Source organism: Asparagus officinalis, chromosome 1, assembly GCF_001876935.1.
Source record: "Asparagus officinalis chromosome 1, Aspof.V1, whole genome shotgun sequence".
Taxonomy (NCBI): Eukaryota; Viridiplantae; Streptophyta; class Magnoliopsida; order Asparagales; family Asparagaceae; genus Asparagus; species Asparagus officinalis.
The window spans coordinates 96,385,839-96,396,583 of NC_033794.1; the positions used below are offsets into that span (position 1 = coordinate 96,385,839).

The 10,745-nt window shown below is 39.8% G+C and overlaps 1 long non-coding RNA gene across 1 annotated transcript; it reads right to left on the reverse strand.

The window, feature by feature from the left end:
* On the reverse strand, positions 9,815–10,284 carry LOC109828701. Its single transcript, XR_002243800.1, has 3 exons — positions 10,226–10,284; positions 9,919–10,128; positions 9,815–9,845 (listed from the first exon to the last, which is right to left on the reverse strand). It is a non-coding gene; the product is annotated as an uncharacterized LOC109828701 (long non-coding RNA).

A 10,745-nucleotide genomic window follows, 5' to 3' on the forward strand; every position in this document is an offset into this window, starting at 1 on the left:
ACATCAGGGGCTGTTTGGTTGGTTTTTTTGTTTGGGTTTCCCTGTCAAAACTGACAAAAGCTTTGACAGCTTTACTTGCAAAAACACCTATTTTTGGGGCGTTTTTGCAAGTAAAGCTGTTAAAACTGACAACTTTACTTGGATCAAACAGCCCCTGAGGGAAAACTATCTAGTGGATTCTATCTATTGGAGAATTGGTGGTCCAGGTGGAGATCGGTGCATTCATCCTTGGATCCTACAATTTTTGAATCTTCAATTATCTGCTTACAGGTCCGTTGAATAATTCTCCACAAGATCTTCAGAGGTGGGAGGGGAAAAAAACGGTGAAAGGTCTTCTATAAAAAAAATTATATAGGAAGATATGAGATCATGACAAGTGTCCCACTATTAATTTAAAATCACTTTAGTCGGTACTTATGAAATTAGGGTAATCAATGTAACAATAGAATCAGTGCAATCATCAATTTTAAACATGTTTTTCTGTAAAGGGACCCTCTACGGGGTATTTTCCCCTTGAAAGGGGCAAGTGGATGAGAAATATGACCTACAGGGGCCTCAAGTGAGCAAATGATGTGGCCAATTCCTAAGGGTGTGGGCATTTTTTCTTGTTCCCTAGCCTGGAAGCATGCAGCTGACCAATCCCTAGGACAGCAGGTTCCTTGTATTCACCATAAGAAGAGGGGCCAACAAGCTCTCTCACATGGGCACATTGTTCTCAGAGGCTTTTATGGTCTGTTCTTATTCATTTAAAAGCCATTGAGGATGAAACTTCTTACTTGTACATTCAAACACTGGTTAAATATAATGCTCACAACAGGAAAAAGATAACTGATCACCACCCTTTGACTGATGCTTCCTAGCTCCCAAAAAGATTGATCATAGATAACACCCGCAGCTTTCAATGTCAAACAGGTTCCATTCACAAGATAGAAATGATGGCTAGCACTAGCGGATAGACTCCATGTAGTTCTATTATGCAGATAGACCCTCGGATTCTCAACTATGTTAAATCCACATTAGGATTGGTCTTTATAAATCAAAATTAACATACAAGTTTCATAAACGATTTACTTACTATGAACCTAGAAAATGGTCATTACATACAAATTAAATGTGAAAACTAACTGAGTTAAGAATCCAGGGGGTCTATATGCAACGATAGAAGTTAGAACTACAAGGGTCTATCCACAATTTGACGATAATACACGGGGTCTATCCGCAATTAACCCCTGGTAGTAATGACCTTGAGAAAGAAAAAGTTGCGAAATGACGATAGGCATATTAATTACAAAGCTACTAATTATTGTCCTTTGGATGGTTATTGGTCATCGTGGATCTATCAATGGTTGTAGAACCTGTAAAAGAGAACATTAATTGAAAGGGAAGTCCCTTTCCACCTTTGGTTCAGTCAAGCGCTGATGTGAAGAGGGCAAATTAACCAGCTATAATTGCTGATGTGAAGAGTGCAAATATAGAGCTCCAGGCAAGCCTCGGAGTTCCTAGAAAAAACCCGAACTAAATTAGCAAGGGTCTACGTATAATTGATGATTGACATATTAGTTACTAAAAGTAAGGTAACAGTGCATGAAGTTTCCTGTTGTAGCTCAAAAACACTAACATGTCAATGGTCCTTAGGGGCGGTATTAAACATTCATCATACCTGCATTTCATCGCATTAAGACCTCATTTTCCATTCATCAAAAGGTTCAAACTTGCTACTCACGGGGGAAAATTTAAATTAAATTAAATTAAATTAAATTTACAAACACTTGATGGATGTGTGAACGTGGCTTCGTGGGGGGACCACATGTGTGTGAACGCGGGTGCAAATGTCCTCGAATTAGTGTGAACACGGAAGAAACACAGAAGCTCACACCCGACCAAGGAGAAAAAATCAGCTAGTTTTTTTCTTTGGCAACGTGCAGCCGCTGTTTGTGACGGAGGAGTTCTTTTGTGCATCCTTTTGTAGAGAGAGATTTGTGTGAGGGATTTGAGAGATTGTGTGGGGGTTTAGATTGAGTGATTGTAAACCCTACTTGTATTCTCTCCCTCTAGTAGTAGATCTCCCCCTCCTTGCCCCGTGGACGTAGGCAATTTGCCGAACCACGTAAAATTTATGTTCTTGTCGTGATTTGTAATAGCTTGTAGGATCCCTCGACAAGTCAGTCCTAGAACTGATGAGAGGAAGAGCCGATATCTCACTTTGTTGAGATATTCGCTTCAGATTCTTGTTTCCTTTGAGAAACGAGAATTTCGTTGTGATCTAATCTCTTGTTGTGCACCTTGCGCACCGGAGGTGTTGCCAAAATTTTTGCTGCGCACAACAAGTTGTATCAGAGCCAGGTTGGATTTGGGAGCTTGTTCGAAGGATTCGCTGAAGGATTCCTATTTAAAGAATTAGATCAACAACATGGGAGAAACAAGCACATCGGGATCGTCTCTTTCGAAGACGATACAGAGTCTGAGCATCAATAACACGAAGATTGATGTTCTGAAGTTCGACGGCAAGATTAATTTTGGATTGTGGAGGTGTCAGGTGATGGACGCCTTGGATGCACAGAATTTAGAGGAGACTCTTGAGTTACAAGAGAAACCCGCTGATATGGAGGACAAGGTTTGGAAGAAAATGAATAGTAGGGCTTGTGGAGTTATTCGATCATGCTTGACGCCGGATCTTATTTATGACGTAATGAACGAGACGTCGGCGAAGAGAATGTGGGAAACACTCAATGATAAGTATCTGACGAAGAGCATTGAGAATCGGCTTCACTTGAAAAAGAGATTTTACCAATTCAAGATGAAGAGGGGAGTTTCCATTCAGGAGCATGTTAACAACTTCACAAAGCTAATTTCAGATATGGCCAATGTAGATATCATGGTTGAGGATGAAGACAAGGTGATACTACTATTGTGTTCGTTGCCGGAGGATGATTTTGGTACGTTTGTTCTCACTATGATAAATGGAAGAATTACGGTTAGCTACAAGGAGGTGACCTCAGCTTTAGTGAATTATGAGTTGAGGAAGAGTAATGACGAACCCTCCGAGAAGGCATCGGGAGATGCATTAGCAGTTCGAGGCCGTGGTCCAAACCATCGTCCAGGTGATCGCTCAAGATCGAAGTCAAGAGGTGGCCATAGAAATATTGACAGGAATCAATATCGCTTTTACAAAGAAGAAGGACATTGGAAGAACGACTGCCCAAAGTTGAAAGACAAAGCCGGGAAGAATAAAGGGAAAGCTGTACAAGCTTCGGAAGTGAATGTTGTCAAGGCTAGTGATGACAATTCAGATACGAATTCTTCAGGCTATTCATGCTCTGCATTACCGTCAGTTTGTTACGCTGACTCTACGGAGTGGATGATGGATTCTGGTGCTACATACCATATTTGTCTTAGGAGGGATTGGTTCTCCAGCTTTGAGGAGTTGGAAAGAGGGGATATTGTGCTCATGGGTAATGATCACGTATGCCCTATTGGTGGTATTGGTACAGTACGGATCCGGATGTGTGACGGGGTGACTCGGGAGCTGAAAGAAGTGAGATTTGTTTCTCAATTGACGAAGAATATCATTTTGCTTGGAACTTTGGAGGCAGCTGGCTATAAGGTGATCTTGGAGAATGTGACTCTGAAGGTCACAAAAGGGTCCATGGTGGTGATGCGAGGTGTCAGGAAAAACAACATTTACTACTTGAAGGGCAAAACAGTAACAAGGGGTCTGGCAGCTTCTATTACCACAGAGAAAGATACTACCAGCTTATGGCATATGAGATTGGGACACACTGGTGATAAGTCCCTGCAGGTATTGGCGAAGCAGGGGCTATTGAAGGGTGTGAAGACCTACAAGATGGAACTGTGTGAATATTGCATATTTGGGAAGAAGACAAGAGTGAAATTCGGCACCGCTATTCACAATACCCAATGTATATTGGACTACATTCACACAGATGTTTGGGGCCCTTCCAAACACACATCATTTGGTGGGGCCAACTATTTTGTCACTTTCATTGATGACTATTCCAGGAGGAATTGGATATGCCCGATGAAGCATAAACATCAGGTCCTGGATATTTTTGTGGAGTGGAAGAAAAAAGTGGAGCTACAGACAGATAGAAATGTGAAGACTCTACGTTCAGATAACGGTGGAGAGTATAAGAGTGATCCGTTTCTGTAGTTTTACCAGGATCACGGCATTAGACGACACTTCACAGTTAGAGAGACACTGCAACAGAAAGGGGTGGCAGAGAGATTGAACCGTACCTTGCTGGAGAAGGTACGATGTATGATGACACATAGTGGATTGCCTAGATCCTTTTGGGCCGAAGCGTTGGTTTATGCGAGTCACCTCGTGAATAGGTTGTCGTGCACTGCGATACAGGGGAAGACTCCGTTGGAGCGTTGGTCTGGTTCGGTAGCTAGTGACTATGAGTCGCTTCGGATATTTGGGTGTCCAGCTTATTACCATGTTAATGGTGGTAAATTGAATCTGAGGGAGAGGAAAGCTATAAAACCCTAAAAATTTGAATATAATGTGATAAATAATTATAAATATATTATATGGTGGAAATAATATATCTTTGATGTTTGAGTATGATCAGAATTGATTTGAGGTCAATTCAATGTATATTTGTGAATATATGAGTTCAAATTCACAAAACATGCACAAAGGCAAAGAGTGGGAATCTGAGAATTTTGACCAGTTAAGAGTTTTTATGTTTTTCATACTGTTTCAGTCAGAATCTGGAAAAGTATATAAGATCAAAGTTGTAGGTCTCTTCAAGAGATTTCCAATGAATCTTAGATCATCTTATTCCGAGATCGTATGAGAAAGTTACAGTCATTTTACCTAACCCCAATATGAGCATGACCCAGATCTCTGCGCAGTCGAACTGTCAGTTCTGTTTCGGGTCGGGTTTTGTCTATACCAAACCTGCTTGTTACCCTAGGTATATATACTCGTTTTGAAGCTCTCAGAACCCTCTTTTGAACCCTAATAGCCTCAGCCCCCTTCTCTCTCTCCCCTCTAAACCCTAGCTCGGATTTTGGCATTTTGGGGAATTTCGAAGGATTCTCGGCAGATTTTCTGAGGGATTCAACAGGGGATCATCCTCCTACAGATCAAGGAGCGTTCTCCACATCAGAGGCGAGTAACATCTCGCCCAACTTCTCCCCCTTTTGTTTTTCATGCTTTGTTTGAGTTTTATTGAGCCAAATTCGTATTTTATGAATAGCTAATAGATCATTATAGCATATATTATGAGATTCAGGTGTTTCATATTTTAAAAGCTCACCAATGAATTCTATTAAACAGGTGTTTCATATTTTAAAAGCTCACCAATGAATTCTATTAAAGAGATCTAGATCTGAATATGTTTTTTTTTTAAGGAGTAAACTTCTGTCTTTTATTGTTTTAACAATATATAGATCATGTTTAAATATGTTTGGGATCTTGGTAATTTCTAAATGTGAAAATTTTCATTTTTATCTATTATATGACATTTTAAGAATGCTATGTTGCTGTAAACTCAAAGAGAGAATGGAATATACATGTTTCAAAGCTGACAGAAAAACCCAGATCTGAGCCTCTGTCTGCCTTGCGGTCGACCGCACCAGTCGACCGCTGGGCGCGCAAAAGGGGCAGAACTCGTCTGCCCACTGCGCGGTCGACCGGGTCGGTCGACCGCGATGTCTTGGCGGTCGACCGCGATGTCTTGGCGGTCGACCTCTGCTGCATAGTAAGTTTCTACTCCGAGTGCGGTCGACCGGGTCGGTCGACCGCCGCACAGTTTTGGTGCACAGTTGTTTTTGTTGTGTATTTTCGTGTGTTCAAGGGATTGCCTCGATTATGTGATATTTATATTTCAGTTTTACTATGTATCTATGCATGATAGATGACCTGAGGACACCAGTTTAGAATCATACACCGAGACGCGTGTGAAATTTGTATAAGGGTATCTTTTCACATATCTCATCGATATTTACTATTTGGTCCATGTGTTGGGCAAACTATATTATTTCAGTCCTCGTGTTGGACTATAATCCATTAAAGTCCTCGTGTTGGACTATAATCTATTAAAGTCCTCGTGTTGGACTATAATCTATTAAAGTCCTCGTGTTGGACTATAATCCAGTTCAGTCATTGTGTTGGACATTTACCTATTAGAACATATGTGGACATTTGTTAAGCTATGAGTATGACACTTATCTGATTTACCTATTAGAACATATGTGGACATTTGTTAAGCTATGAGTATGACACTTATCTGAATCAGGACATGACATGATTACATGAGATTTGGACATGATAGCTACCTAGGCTGGACATGACACTTATGTAATTTTGATCTTTGACACTTATTTGGTTATGACATGACACAATATTTAAGTTCTGAAATGGGTTGTATTTCTCTTTATTATTGTTCCTGTATTAGATCTTGGGTTTGGTGTTTAGGGATTTACAATTTGAGATACAAGGTATATACATGAGGGTTTCCTTGTTACAATTTGAGATACAAGGTATATACATGAGGGTTTCCTTGTTTGGATTATTTCGCTCGACGTACATACGCTCGTGTTGTAATTTCTTAAATACTAAAACCCATTTATTTTGCTAGGATCAAAGATTTTAACTATTATGAAATAATTGTATTTTCTGTATACAACGAGCACTTTCCCTTGGGGTTGGTTGTGATGTTGCTCGCTAGCGCTTTGACGCTCGTTGTCCCTCCCCCTTTCAGGTAACGAGCCAGAAGCCCGAAGAGTCGCAGGTCGATGGCGATGCACTATCTCTTCAGCTGTCTATTTAGTTATATTTTATTTATGGAGCTCCACTGTAGACTTTGTTTAGACCTTTGAGGATTTTATTCTAGATGTTATAAAGGTTGTGTGCCTTATTTCCTTTACTCAGACTTGTTATATTTGAGATTTGTTAAGAACTCCAGTTTATTCATTTCAGACATTTACTTTGTATTTCTGTACGTTGGATGATGAAATATTATTTTGATCTCTATCATTTTATCAGTTATCTCTTATATTATCTTTTACTTGCTTTTGTACTTACGCCTGTTATTGACTCTACTAGAGTGATAGAATTGTGATGGTGAAACATGTTATTGCATGGTGTGGTGCATGGCAGGTTTGACATCTCTGGTTTCACCTCGGACTGCAGCCTTGTGTGAACCCAGGGGCGTCACAGCAACATTCTCAGCATCAGCCATTTCATCAGGCTCACCCTTATCAGCGTCTTGGAGTGTAGTCTCATGTCACATTTGACGAGGCGTACATGATGAAGCCTCAAGTTCCTCAGCAAGTGGAGGAAGACAAAATTCAGGAGATATCGTAGCAGGTGGAGGATGATGTGATTCCACTCACTCCAGAGAGCATTGTATCCATCGAGGCTCCTACAGAGGTGACACTAGAAGGAGATGAGATGACATCCAGGCATTTAGTGGATACAGTGGATGTTGGGACTCAGGAACAGGGTCATGTTCAGGAGTCCATTACACACTGCTGGATTTTCAACTTTTAGCGACGGACAAATCCGTCGCTATAAGTTGATATTCCGTCGCTAAAAGATTTAGCGACGGAAAAATTAAAATTCCGTCGCTAAATTTTCGACGCTATAATAGGGGTGCCTAAAAAGACTTTTGGCGACGGAAATGTCGTCGCTAAATTTTAGCGACAGACTATTAGCGACAGAATTTTGGTCGTCAATTTAAAAAAATAAAAAATTAAAAAAACAATAGCGACGGAAATTCCGTCGCTAATATATATTTAGCGACGGAATTTCCGTCGTTAAAGAAATATTAGCGACGGATTTTCCGTCGCTATTATTTTTTTAATTTGTACAGGTATGGTTTCGTGCATGTTTTCCTTCGCTAAATAGGACTTTAGTGACGGAATTTCCGTTGCTAAAATTGTTTTTAGCAACTGATTTTCCGTCGCTAAAAATTACAAAAAATTTTGGTAAATAATTTGAAAATTGAAAATACCCTGTACAATATCGATAATAATTTTTAAAAACCTGTTCAATCAGCAAAAGAAAGCTTCAATCTTACGCAAATATCACATCTCACGCATATATCACACATTTAATTCAATAAAAGCAAGTAAAAGTTTCTCGACAGGTACATAATAAATATTGTTTATACAACACAAGAAATTGTTTTCAAAGTTATGTTAAGGACAATCAATCCTCCTGATCATCATCATCATCCTCATCCTCAACACCAGCCACATTAGGACTACCCCCGGCTGTACCTTGTGAAGAAGTCCCGGCCTGTAAATATATATATCAAATGTTAACAAGTGTGTGTAAACGTTAATAAGGGTACAAATATAAATATACTACAACACAACACCACAACACCACAACACCACAACACAACACTACACCATCACAACACAACAACACAACACCACGATGTCTTGCTTTTATTGAATTCAGAACTCTAATGCGAACATTATCGTTAAGAAGTCCCTATATCGAACTATTTTTGATCTGATATCGAACTATTTTCTCAAGTGTTGTTTTTGGTATCACTTTGGATCTAGCATTTCAAACAGTTTTTAGCCTAACTAGTATCAGCCTGTATATGTATGTTTAGAAATGTTATTTGCTATAATACCGATCTTTTGTAGTGTTTGTTGATGTACATGTTATTATTATTATTATTTGGGAAGTCCATATCATCATGTCTAAATTATGCATATAATTCATTGATATAATATTTTGACTATAGATTATATTATTTCGTGTTCTCCCTATTTCAAGCATCACAAATAGGTTCTGATTTCATTTATATGAGCAGCAAAGCAGAAAATGTGACCACCAATAGCCGATCGCAAGGAATAAGATTTCTTTCACATCTCACCGGTACAAACTATCTTCCTCCCTTAATTTCATAATTACTGCCACATAAGCTTACTATATATCTAATCTTGCAATTACCAGCCAATGTATTGATGTTTGTGTTAGGGTTAGAGTTAGGGTTTGTGTGTAACAGTTTGTATCAGTGTGTATCAGTATGTACGATATCTTCTTATTAAAAAAAAGCAAAGTATATATATTACCTGTGACGACAAAAACCGTCTCCTATATGCCTCCTAAGCCTCCTGAGGCAGAGTCGACATGAATTGTGTGAACTCTAATACGGTCTGCTCCCGGCGCCTCCGTTCCTCCTCTAGAGCCCGCTGATATGTTATTTGCTGCGACTGCCAATCTTCAATCGCTTTTAATCGCTGCTCCATCGAGTCTTGATATGAACTGCTTCCCGGTGTTCCTTGTGGTGCTGCAGACTCGTAGGTGCTACTAGACTCGTGCGGCCTCTGCTCGGATCCTCTCCACCGATATCTGTTCTTCCTACTAGGTCCAATGACCGTCTCAATGATGGAGTCCTCATCCTCTCTACTTAGCCGGGCAGGAGTGTTAGAACAGACCTGAGACTGAGTCAATTGCTCCTGTACCTTGGCATGTAATTTCTCCTGCGATATATCAAAACAACCCGGGCAAGTCGACTTAATAATGATGCATTGATATGAAATTGAATATATAAATGAACTGCTACTTACAGCCAGATCCTTATTCTTTGCTTTCTTCTCTTCATTGGCGTAATTCGGGCTCCAGGAAGTCAGAATACGATCTGCAAAATGTCTGAGATCTCCCCTTCCCTATTTTATTCAAATATATCATTAACCCATAACACATAAATTATACTCAACGTAAAAGCTAATATATTATATACCTCAAGCTCTAATTGATGATAATGCTGGCTGAATGTCCTGGAGCCCCCGTGATGCTCGTAACTGCGAGGCGCGTTGTGATTCCTCCTTGCTATTTCAGCTTGAGCCTGCAAAACAATGTCAATTCGAAACAATATAGAAATTCAAACAATAAATTAAAATTATATACTTCAATAATACCTGAATTTCATCCATGTCCCAGTAACTGCAAAGTGCAAAAAAATCTACTCCATCCACACGCTCGTCAAGATGCCAGAATCGCTCTCAATCTTCTGTTATTTGGACGAAATATTTTTTCTTTACCTCAAACCGCCATCTCTTGAATGATACATTGATTTGCCCGAAGCAGTACGTCCAGGCACAAATATTATCGTCAAGAAAGAAAAATCGCTTCAGCATATAAAGAAAAAGTAGATACAAATCAGTGTATTAAACATAATAATAAACTAATAACTAATAATGATGAAAATTAAAATAAATGACTCACACATATATATCTCCAACAAGCCACCAGCGCATCAATCCGCTGCGATTTCCACGTCAAAATATGTTGAAGAAATCGTGTCTCCATAAATATTTATATATAAGCCCCCTCTCACATACGCGTACAAAAAAGTTATCGGAACGAACAAGATGGTCTCGTATCCGCCAACGATCCTGTACGCGTATGTGACAAGTAAATAAAGAGATTATATATAGTATTTATTGGACGGGGTATTCTACGGCTCGAAAATATGAGTGTACGGTGTGTGTAGTTTCTATGTAATTAATGATATAATAGTTACGCTAACCCATTATCGATCCTCACCCCCACCCTCACCTAACCCTAAACCTAACCCTAACCCTCAACCTCACCATCAACCTCATCAAACCCTCAACCTCAACCTCCCCATCACCCCCACCCTCACCTAACGCTAACCCTCACCCTCACCTTCACCCTCACCCTCACCCTCACCCTCCCCTTCACCCTCCCCTAACCCTAACCCTATCCTTAACCCTCAAACTCA